General features: G+C 38.6%; 1 pseudogene; it reads left to right on the forward strand.

The window, feature by feature from the left end:
* Nucleotides 1–1,185: 1,185 nt before the first annotated feature.
* LOC118540574 (importin subunit alpha-1 pseudogene) lies at nucleotides 1,186–3,150 on the forward strand (annotated as a pseudogene).
* Nucleotides 3,151–11,311: the final 8,161 nt, after the last annotated feature.

An 11,311-nucleotide genomic window follows, 5' to 3' on the forward strand; every position in this document is an offset into this window, starting at 1 on the left:
GACTCTAATCCACTACTCCATGGATCACTGTGGCCTCTTCCCTTGCTTATTTGTAGCCTTCTACTACAACAATGTGAATCCTGGCTCACACCATTATTTACTTAATTGTTCAATCGCAGTATGCATGGATAGTTAATCCATACCTCCACCGGAAACAAGTTGGTCAACTAGAGTACATTGCTATGCAGATTTTTGGGTTGGAGGGGTTGTTTGTTTTTTACTTCTGATTTATAGACTCCACTCATTGTCCAATTTATGTAGTTTAACATTTTTTCCCCAGCCTCTTCTGTGAGATGCTGAATTTTATATTTGCAATACAGTGAGATTTTTTTTTGTCACAGTCTGCTCTCTGCTGGTATTTTCTGACCTCTAAATAATACTTATAAAATGTATAAATATGATTCACACTTTTTACTTGACAGTTCCATGGGTTTTGTAAAATACACTGTATCATATATCCACCATTATAATAGCATACATAATAGTTTCACTGCCCTAAAAAAAATCCTCTGTGCATCATCTATTCAACCCTCTACCTAAAGAGGAACTATGTGCAAGTGAGTGACTGTAATGATTACAAATGGCACCCAAGGTCTGTTTCTGGCTTCCTACTCATATTTTAAATTTTATTTATTTTACTTTATTTTTTTTTACATTTTAAATATGGTCATTTCATATATTGTGTCTATTTCAATACCTATAACCCTTGGGGATCCAAAATTGTTGTTTCTGTTTACTTCCACTCATAGTAATTTACTTCTTCGTGGATATAGTAATTATTTTTGTTTTGTTTTGTTATAGTTGGTAAAAGTTCATCTGTGGGACCCTGAGAAGCCTGATTTGCAGGTCTGCATCTATTTATTTATTTTTAGTTGGCAGCCAGTCCTACATGCAGAGACCATTTTAATGTATTTGTAGGAGATTTCCCTAATTGCATGAGCAATGCATGTGTGCATTCCATACCCATTGTAGATCAGGTCAATGATTGCAATTCTTACTATGATTATATCATATATTACTCAATGCTCTAATTTTATTAAGATTCCTTTTGGAGTGAACACTTGGGTTTTTTCTCATTTTCTTGAAGACACAGAAATGATTTTAGAGGATGCTTTTTTGTCATTTACCTAGGATCAAATTAAACTAAATTAGGAGATATCTTTAAAATATTTGTAACGTCGGAGCCACACCGTCTTTGGGGTGATCCGTGGTGGACGTTTTGAGGGCAGCTGACCTGCAGCCTGCGCGCCCCAGACCGCCTCCTGTGGAAGCCTGAGCCGGCCGTGTAGCTTTCTCCCTTTGTCTCATAACCATGTCCACCAACGAGAATGCTAATTCACCAGCTGCCCGCCTTAACAGATTCAAGAACAAGGGGAAAGACAGTACAGAAATGAGGCGGCGCCGAATAGAAGTTAATGTGGAGCTGAGGAAAGCTAAGAAGGATGACCAGATGCTGAAAAGGAGAAACGTAAGCTCGTTTCCTGATGATGCTACCTCTCCACTACAGGAAAACCGCAACAACCAGGGCACTGTAAATTGGTCTGTTGATGACATTGTCGAAGGCATAAATAGCAACAATTTGGAAAGCCAGCTCCAGGCTACTCAAGCTGCTAGGAAACTGCTTTCTAGGGAAAAACAGCCCCCCATAGACAACATAATCCGGGCTGGTTTGATTCCAAAGTTTGTGTCCTTCTTGGGCAGAACTGATTGTAGTCCCATTCAGTTTGAATCTGCTTGGACTCTCACTAACATTGCTTCTGGGACGTCAGAACAGACCAAGGCTGTGGTAGATGGAGGTGCTATCCCAGCATTCATTTCTCTGTTGGCATCTTCCCATGCCCACATCAGTGAACAAGCTGTATGGGCTCTAGGAAACATTGCAGGTGATGGTTCAGTTTTTCGAGACTTGGTTATTAAGTATGGTGCAGTTGACCCCCTACTGGCTCTCCTTGCGGTTCCTGATATGTCATCTTTAGCATGTGGTTACTTACGTAACCTTACTTGGACACTTTCAAACCTTTGTCGCAACAAGAATCCTGCACCCCCATTAGATGCTGTTGAGCAGATTCTTCCTACTTTAGTTCGTCTCCTGCATCATGATGATCCAGAAGTATTGGCAGATACCTGCTGGGCCATTTCCTACCTTACTGATGGTCCAAATGAACGGATTGAAATGGTTGTGAAAACAGGAGTTGTGCCCCAGCTTGTGAAGCTTCTAGGAGCTACTGAATTGCCCATTGTGACTCCTGCGCTAAGAGCCATAGGAAATATTGTCACTGGGACAGATGAACAGACTCAGGTTGTAATAGATGCAGGAGCACTTGCTGTTTTTCCCAGCCTCCTAACGAACCCCAAAACTAATATTCAGAAGGAAGCTACGTGGACAATGTCAAACATCACAGCTGGTCGCCAGGACCAGATACAGCAAATTGTGAATCATGGATTAGTCCCATTCCTCGTTGGTGTTCTCTCTAAGGCAGACTTTAAGACACAAAAGGAAGCTGTTTGGGCTGTGACCAACTATACAAGTGGTGGGACAGTTGAACAGATTGTATACCTCGTTCATTGTGGCATAATAGAACCATTGATGAACCTCTTAACTGCAAAAGACACCAAAATTATTCTGGTTTTATGGATGCCATTTCAAACATCTTTCAGGCTGCTGAGAAACTAGGTGAAACTGAGAAACTTAGTATAATGATTGAAGAATGTGGAGGTTTGGACAAAATTGAAGCTCTACAAAACCATGAAAATGAGTCTGTGTACAAAGCTTCATTAAACTTGATTGAGAAGTATTTCTCTGTAGAGGAAGAGGAAGATCAGAATGTTGTGCCAGAAACTACCTCTGAAGGCTATACGTTCCAAGTTCAGGATGGCACTCCTGGGACCTTTAACTTTTAGATTGTACAGCTGAGGCAGAAAGTTGTTGGTTGTGTACTCTGTTTGGTAGAAGTTTGTCTTACTGTTTCTCTACTAAGAACTCTTTTTAAATGTGTTTTGTTATTGTAGCACTTTTTACAATGAAACTCTACTTGACCAGTTCCAAACTGTACAACCTATATGAAGCTCCTCCTCTCAGTGGGTTTCTTATTTCTATGTGGAATCTCCTCTCTTGCAGTGTCCTGTAAATAAAGATTAAATTCCACTCTTTTCTTTACTTCACCATAAAAAAAAATAAATAAATAAATAAAATAAAATAAAATAAAATAAAATATTTGTAATGTATTTCCAGAAGACATTCCATTAGTTCAGTTTTAATCATGTGGATCATAAAGACTTTATGGAATATCTAAGCAGTCATATCTAGCAGGCATAGAGAAAGAGGAGTCATGTCAAGTTCTAGTTTTGAGAGTCATTAACACACAGATGAGAGTTGGAACTATAGAGTTAAAAGTGATTACTCAGGAGACATTCATACCATAAAACAGGGCAGAGACTATTACAATTCAGTGGCATATTTTCTTTAAAAGATTTTATTTATTTATTTATTTATTTAAGAGAGAGAGGGAGAGAGAGAGTGTGTGCACATGTGTGTGCAAGTCAGGGAAAGGGCAGAGGAGGAGGGAGAGGGAAAAAATCTCAAGCAGACTTAGTGCTGAGCCTGGAGCCGGAGGTGGGGCTTGATCTCACTACCTGAGATCATGACCTGAGCCAAAACCAACAGTTAGACACTCAACTGACTGAGCCACCCAAGTGTCCCACAATCCAGTGGCATATTAAATATATTAAATAAATATATGCACTAGGTAAGATGCATAAAGTTTGTATGGTTCTTTTTGCCAGGGAGAGGAAAGTTTTTTTGTAGATGACAACAAAGCTAGTCAGTCAATGTATATGTCAGATAGCAATGCTCATTTTCAGAAAGGTTGTGATAAAAGTCCTACAATTTATCTAAGAGGTACTTTTAAATACAAAACTGCATGCATCTTTATCCAATTTTGCATGATTTCTAACATTTCTTCTAAGGAAACATTAATTTTAATATTGAAAGGATTCACATTGTCTTTCATATCAAGATTTTATTTCATCCCTCTTTATGGTTCCAGCCTTATTTTTTACAAGCTTTCCCTTCATCAGAATGCTTCATTCACTCATTTGTTTCTGGACATTTGAGACCACTCTTCTCACATATTTATCAGGATATTCCAACTCATCTTCCAGAAATGAACCCTTCAACATCTCAGGTAATGAAGTGCTGCCCTTTCTTTCCTTACTTTTCTTGTATTCTACATGAATATATTCTTCATATTTTCTAGTCTCTGAACTTATTCTCCAGTGACTAGGACACTATCTGAACAATATTAGGCAATAAATACTTGTGGATTTGAATGAATGTGTATATGACCAAACTTAGACCATATAACTCACTCGTAGTCCTGAAGAAGCTCAAAATAAAGCCTAAGTAGTTAATGTTGGATTGAAGCATACAAATTCTGAGTGACATCAAGCATTTAGTGACCACATAGTGTCAGTAGCTGAAGACCAAATATGGTTTCTGTGACAATAAGGAATAATATATATTCAGGAAGTATAAACCAAAGCCTTAAAGAGTTGAATTAGGGATTGGTATTAGGAGAGTAACCATGGAAAGAAACTAACATCCGTTAGAACTAAGAAAACAGATTATGCAATAACACTTGGAACTATACTTAGCAAATGTTTCTGGTTTAGCAATTTAGGTGGACACAATTTATCTAAGAGGTACTTTTAAAGGACTGTGCTTTCTTACTAGATTGAGTTGCATTTCATCTTAAAGGTTCCACATAGTGCCCAACATAACCATATCAGCAAAGTTTCCCCTGTATTAAAATTAAAACTATACTTTTCCCAAAGGAGAAAGAACTTCATTAATATCCAGTTTGTGCTCTACAAATGTTGAGTTCACAATTCTTGAGCAGCCAGCCTTAATGGATGAATCCAGATTATAAGAGAATTTTATAAAAGAAAAACAAATCTCTTTTACTTACTGTGTGTATGAGCCACTATAATGGTCACAACAGTATAACAGATATTTGAATAAGAGTAAAGTATGGTGTTTAACTTATTAACAGATCAAAGTGGATTGAGAGATGTTGTTACCCTGCACAATCCTGTCCTGGGTAATATATCTAACATACATTTAATTCTCAACACATATGACAAGATAGTTATTATTACCTTTTTTTCACTAGAAAATAAGTCTCAGAGAGTTTAGTAACATGACCAAGTATACACAGTTTGCAAGTACCTTAAATAAGAATAAACTCAGGGGGCGCCTGGGTGGCTCAGTCGTTGCTACCTGCTCAGCGGGAAGCCTGCTTCTCCCTCTCCCACTCCCCCCACTTGTGTTCCCTCTCTCACTGTCTCTCTCTCTCTGTCAAATAAATAAATAAAATCTTAAAAAAAAAAAAAAAGAATCAACTCAGTATTTTTTTTTCCAAAGCCCATGATCATCCCTGCAGATGCTGGCTGAGCCAGTTGCTACTGAGAGATAAAGATGAGAACTAAAAAAGATCAATGCATTCAGTGATCAGAACGCTTCTAGTCACCTTTGAGAGTCAAGTTACCCTTCAAAAGAAAGACTAGTGAAACATATTTCAAATGATTATAGACTCTTTTGTAGAAAGAAATTGTCCTGGCCCAAATATATAATAATGTTGAGTCAATTCTTCCAGCATTTAAATTCTTCATTTTTTTTGAGAAAATATTCCATTGCTTTTTGAAACTACTAGAGCACAATCCTAAGACCAAGGGGTCCTTTTCACACTCCTAGACTTCCATCAGAAGCATGCAGATGCAAAGTGTCCAGCAAGGAGCTCCTCACCCCAAAAACTAACCTTGGGTCTATGGTTCAAACTCTGAAGGCATAGGCATGGAAAAAAAAAATGAGCTTGATGAAGACAGGCTTTATGGGTTAGGAGGAAAGATAGCATCGATCTTGAAAGGCTTCTTGAACCAAGAATAGGCAAAGGAGTCAAGGAATATTGTCTACAGAAGGAGCAAGCCATCAAGTTAGAAAAGCAATTATAGACCAGTGTGTTAAAAATGGTAGCCTTAGACTTCTTTTTTTCTTTCTTAACATCTATTGCATTATTTGTTTCAGAGGTACAGATCTGAGATTCAACAGTCTTGCACAATTCACAGCGCTTACCAGAACACATACCCTCCCCAGTGTCCATCACCCAGTCACCCCATCCCTCCCACCCCACCCCCCACTCCAGCAACCCTCAGTTTGTTTCCTGAGATAAAGAATTCCTCATATCAGTGAGGTCATATGATACATGTCTTTCTCTGTTTGACTTATTTCGCTCAGCATAATACCCTCCAGTTCCATCCACATCGTTGCAAATGGCAAGATCTTATTCCTTTTGATGGCTGCATAATATTCCATTGTATATATATACCACCTCTTCTTTATCCATTCATCTGTTGATGGACATCTTGCCTCTTTCCACAGTTTGGCTATTGTGGACATTGCTGCTATAAACATCGGGGTGCATGTACCCTTTCGGGTCCCTACTTTTGTATCTTTGGGGTAAATACCCAGGAGTGCAATTGCTGGATCATATGGTAGCTCTATTTTCAACTTTTTGAGGAACCTCCATACTGTTTTCCAGAGTGGCTGCACCAGCTTGCATTCCCACCAACAGTGTAGGAGAGTTCCCCTTTCTCCGCATCCCCACCAACATCTGTCATTTCCTGACTTGTTAATTTTAGCCATTCTGACTGGTGTGAGGTGGTATCTCATTGAGGTTTTGATTTGGATTTCCCTGATGCCAAGCGATATTGAACACTTTTTCATGTGTCTGTTGGCCATTTGGATGTCTTCTTTGGAAAAATGTCTGTTCATGTCTTCTGCCCATTTCTTGATTGGATTCTTTGTTCTTTTGGTGAAGAATGAAGGGGGGGAAATCGGAGGGGGAGAAGAACCATGAGAGACGATGGACTCTGAAAAACAAACTGAGGGTTCTAGAGGGGAGGGGGTTGGGAGGATGGGTTAGCCTGGTGATGGGTATTGAGGAGGGCACGTTCTGCATGGAGCACTGGGTGTTATGCACAAACAATGAATCATGGAACACTATATCTAAAACTAATGATGTAATGTTTGGGGATTAACATAACAATAAAAAAATTAAAAAAAATGGTAGCCTTAGAGACCACATGGAAATGGATTAATGTATCATTTCCATAGAATCAGATGGAGTGTGACAAGTAGAAGTTAGTAGATGTCTTAAAATTTTACTCATCCATAAATATCCGAGCTGTACTTCCAACTTCTAAGCCAGAGCTGTAAACCTGTTCCTAAAATATTTCATGAAGAATTAAAAGATTGCTTTACCTGTTCAGATTACAATTGAAAGCTGTCCTTTCAGCACTTTTTATGAATCTTATATCTGCTCTAGCTGGCCAGAATTGCTGGAATCTGAGAGTACCATTTTTAGGTTATGCATGCTGTGTGACCTACGGCAAGTTCCTTAATTTCCCTTTATGTCACCTATCAAATGGGGATCATACAGATATCATGCCCAACATGTAATACATGATTGATAAATATTTTGAATGGATAATCTCATAAATGATTTAATAAGACTCTGTAACATGAATAGCACAATGCCTTGTGCTTGCTAAGTGCTCAAAAATGATATTTGTTAGTATTAATATTTTAAATATCACAATGCGGTAAGAAAAATGGCATTATGACAACAGAAAAGTGAGCATGCTTCATTCACTAATTTTAAACTTGTTTTTTTAAAAATGGATAAATGTTTATGTATACATGAAAGTAGAAAAGAAGAAATTATTTCAAGATCTGGTTTTGTATCCTAAATATTCCATTACTTCTGTTAATTTGTATAGATCCGACTGTAGATGCATACTCTTCTCTAACTCTGCCATGGATAAGGGAAACTTACAAGTCAAAGAAACTAGGAGATAGCTAATCAGGTATAATCCTTTCATATTACCCAAGAAGAAACTTAGCCACAAATATACTGAGTAACTTTCCTTATGTTACACAGGCAGACTTTTCTTCTAAATAAGGCCAAAGCACTTTACAGCAGCTCCCTCAGCTTGCATAGTTGATAACATCTTTCAGCTTTCAAATATTCCAATGCAATGAAACTGGCATTAATTCAGTGGTCCTAAAATCAACTGAAAATATCTCCGGCCTATGCTTTGATGAATACAGCATGAAGCATTTTCAAAGTGATTCTTCTCCTTGATTATATTCTTGGAGATTCTTTTATATATATAAATCCATTCTCTCAAAGAGAGGAAGATTGTATTGCCCATTTGGCTGACAAGAAATGATTTTAAATTGTTTCATAACAAGCAATTTTTAAAAAAGTATTTTGAATCCAAAGGCTTTTCAATAAGTGTTGAGTGATATGTGAATGAAAAGAGAAGCTGTGAATAGATTACATACAGAATAAAGAAAAATCAGGTAAGAAAAAATATTGAAAGAATAATCATGTTTTTTTTTTAATTTTTTATTGTTATGTTAATCCCCATACATTACATCAGTAGTTTTAGATATAGTGTTCCATGATTCATTGTTTGTGCATAACACCCAGTGCTCCATGCAGAACGTGCCCTCCTCAATACCCATCACCAGGCTAACCCATCCTCCCAACCCCCTCCCCTCTAGAACCCTCAGTTTGTTTTTCAGAGTCCATCATCTCTCATGGTTCTTCTCCCCCTCCGATTTCCCCCCCTTCATTCTTCCCCTCCTGCTACATTCTTCTTCTTCTTTTTTTCTTTCTTAACATATATTGCATTATTTGTTTCAGAGGTACAGATCTGAGATTCAACAGTCTTGCACAATTCACAGCGCTTACCAGAGCACATACCCTCCCCAGTGTCCATCACCCAGTCACCCCATCCCTCCCACCCCACCCCCCACTCCAGCAACCCTCAGTTTGTTTCCTGAGATTAAGAATTCCTCATATCAGTGAGGTCATATGATACATGTCTTTCTCTGTTTGACTTATTTCACTCAGCATAATACCCTCCAGTTCCATCCACGTCGTTGCAAATGGCAAGATCTCATTCCTTTTGATGGCTGCATAATATTCCATTGTATATATATACCACCTCTTCTTTATCCATTCATCTGTTGATGGGCATCTTGGCTCTTTCCACAGTTTGGCTATTGTGGACATTGCTGCTATAAACATCGGGGTGCATGTACCCTTTCGGGTCCCTACTTTTGTATCTTTGGGGTAAATGCCCAGGAGTGCAATTGCTGGATCATATGGTAGCTCTTTTTTCAACTTTTTGAGGAACCTCCATACTGTTTTCCAGAGTGGCTGCACCAGCTTGCATTCCCACCAACAGTGTAGGAGGGTTCCCCTTTCTCCGCATCCCCGCCAACAGCTGTCATTTCCTGACTTGTTAATTTTAGCCATTCTGACTGGTGTGAGGTGGTATCTCATTGAGGTTTTGATTTGGATTTCCCTGATGCCGAGCGATGTTGAGCACTTTGTCATGTGTCTGTTGGCCGTTTGGATGTCTTCTTTGGAAAAATGTCTGTTCATGTCTTCTGCCCATTTCTTGATTGGATTCTTTGTTCTTTTGGTGTTGAGTTTGATGAGTTCTTTATAGATTTTGGATACTAGCCCTTTATCTGATATGTCATTTGCAAATATCTTCTCCCATTCTGTCAGTTGTCTTTTGGTTTTGTTGACTGTTTCCTTTGCTTTGCAAAAGCTTTTTATCTCGATGAAGTCCCAATAGTTCATTTTTGCCCTTGCTTCCCTTGCCTTTGGCGATGTTTCTAGGAAGAAGTTGCTGCGGCTGAGGTCGAAGAGGTTGCTGCCTGTGTTCTCCTTTCAGATTTTGATGGACTCCTGTCTCACATTGAGGTCTTTCAACCATTTGGAGTCTATTTTTGTGTGTGGTGTAAGGAAATGGTCCAGTTTCATTCTTCTGCATGTGGCTATCCAGTTTTCCCAACACCATTTGTTGAAGAGACTGTCTTTTTTCCATTGGACATTCTTTCCTGCTTTGTCAAAGATTAGTTGACCATATAGTTGAGGGTCCATTTCTGGGCTCTCTATTCTGTTCCATTGATCTATGTGTCTGTTTTTGTGCCAGTACCATACTGTCTTGATGATGATAGCTTTGTAGTAGAGCTGGCAGTCCGGAATTGTGATGCCGCCAGCTTTGCTTTTCTTTTTCAACATGCCTCTGGCTATTCGGGGTCTTTTCTGGTTCCATACAAATTTTAGATTTATTTGTTCCATTTCTTTGAAAAAAGTGGATGGTATTTTGATGGGGATTGCATTGAATGTGTAGATTGCTCTAGGTAGGATTGACATCTTCACAATATTTGTTCTTCCAATCCATGAGCATGGAACGTTTTTCCATTTCTTTGTGTCTTCCTCAATTTCTTTCATGAGTATTTTATAGTTTTCTGAGTACAGATCCTTTGTCTCTTTGGTTAGATTTATTCCTAGGTATCTTATGGTTTTGGGTGCAATTGTAAATGGGATCGACTCCTGAATTTCTCTTTCTTCTGACTTGTTGTTGGTGTATAGGAATGCCACTGACTTCTGTGCATTGATTTTCTATCCTGCCACTTGACTGAATTCCTGTATGAGTTCTAGCAGTTTTGGGGTGGAGTCTTTGGGATTTTCCACATAAAGTATCATATCATCTGCAAAGAGTGAGAGTTTGACTTCTTCTTTGCCGATTTGGATGCCTTTGATTTCTTTTTGTTGTCTGATTGCTGTGGCTAGGATTTCCAATACTATGTTGAATAGCAGTGGTGAGAGTGGACATCCCTGCCGCGTTCCTGACCTTAGCGGGAAAGCTCTCAGTTTTTCCCCATTGAGAATGATATTCGCTGTAGGTTTTTCATAGATGGCTTTTATGATATTGAGGTATGTACCCTCTATCCCTATACTCTGAAGAGTTTTGATCAAGAAAGGATGCTGTACTTTGTCAAATGCTTTTTCTGCATCTATTGAGAGGATCATATGATTCTTGTTCTTTCTTTTGTTAATGTATTGTATCACGTTGATTGATTTGCGGATGTTGAACCAACCTTGCAGCCCAGGGATAAATCCGACTTGGTCATGGTGAATAATCCTCTTAATGTACTGTTGGATCCTATTGGCTAGTATTTTGGTGAGAATTTTTGCATCCATGTTCATCAGGGATATTGGTCTGTAATTCTCCTTTTTGATGGGGTCTTTGTCTGCTTTTGGGATCAAGGTAATGGTGGCCTCATAAAATGAGTTTGGAAGTTTTCCTTCCATTTCTATTTTTTGGAACACTTTCAGAAGGATAGGTATTAATTCTTCTTGAAATGTTTGGTAGAATTCCCCTG

This window comes from Halichoerus grypus, chromosome 11 (genome assembly GCF_964656455.1).
Source record: "Halichoerus grypus chromosome 11, mHalGry1.hap1.1, whole genome shotgun sequence".
NCBI classification, from domain to species: domain Eukaryota; kingdom Metazoa; phylum Chordata; class Mammalia; order Carnivora; family Phocidae; genus Halichoerus; species Halichoerus grypus.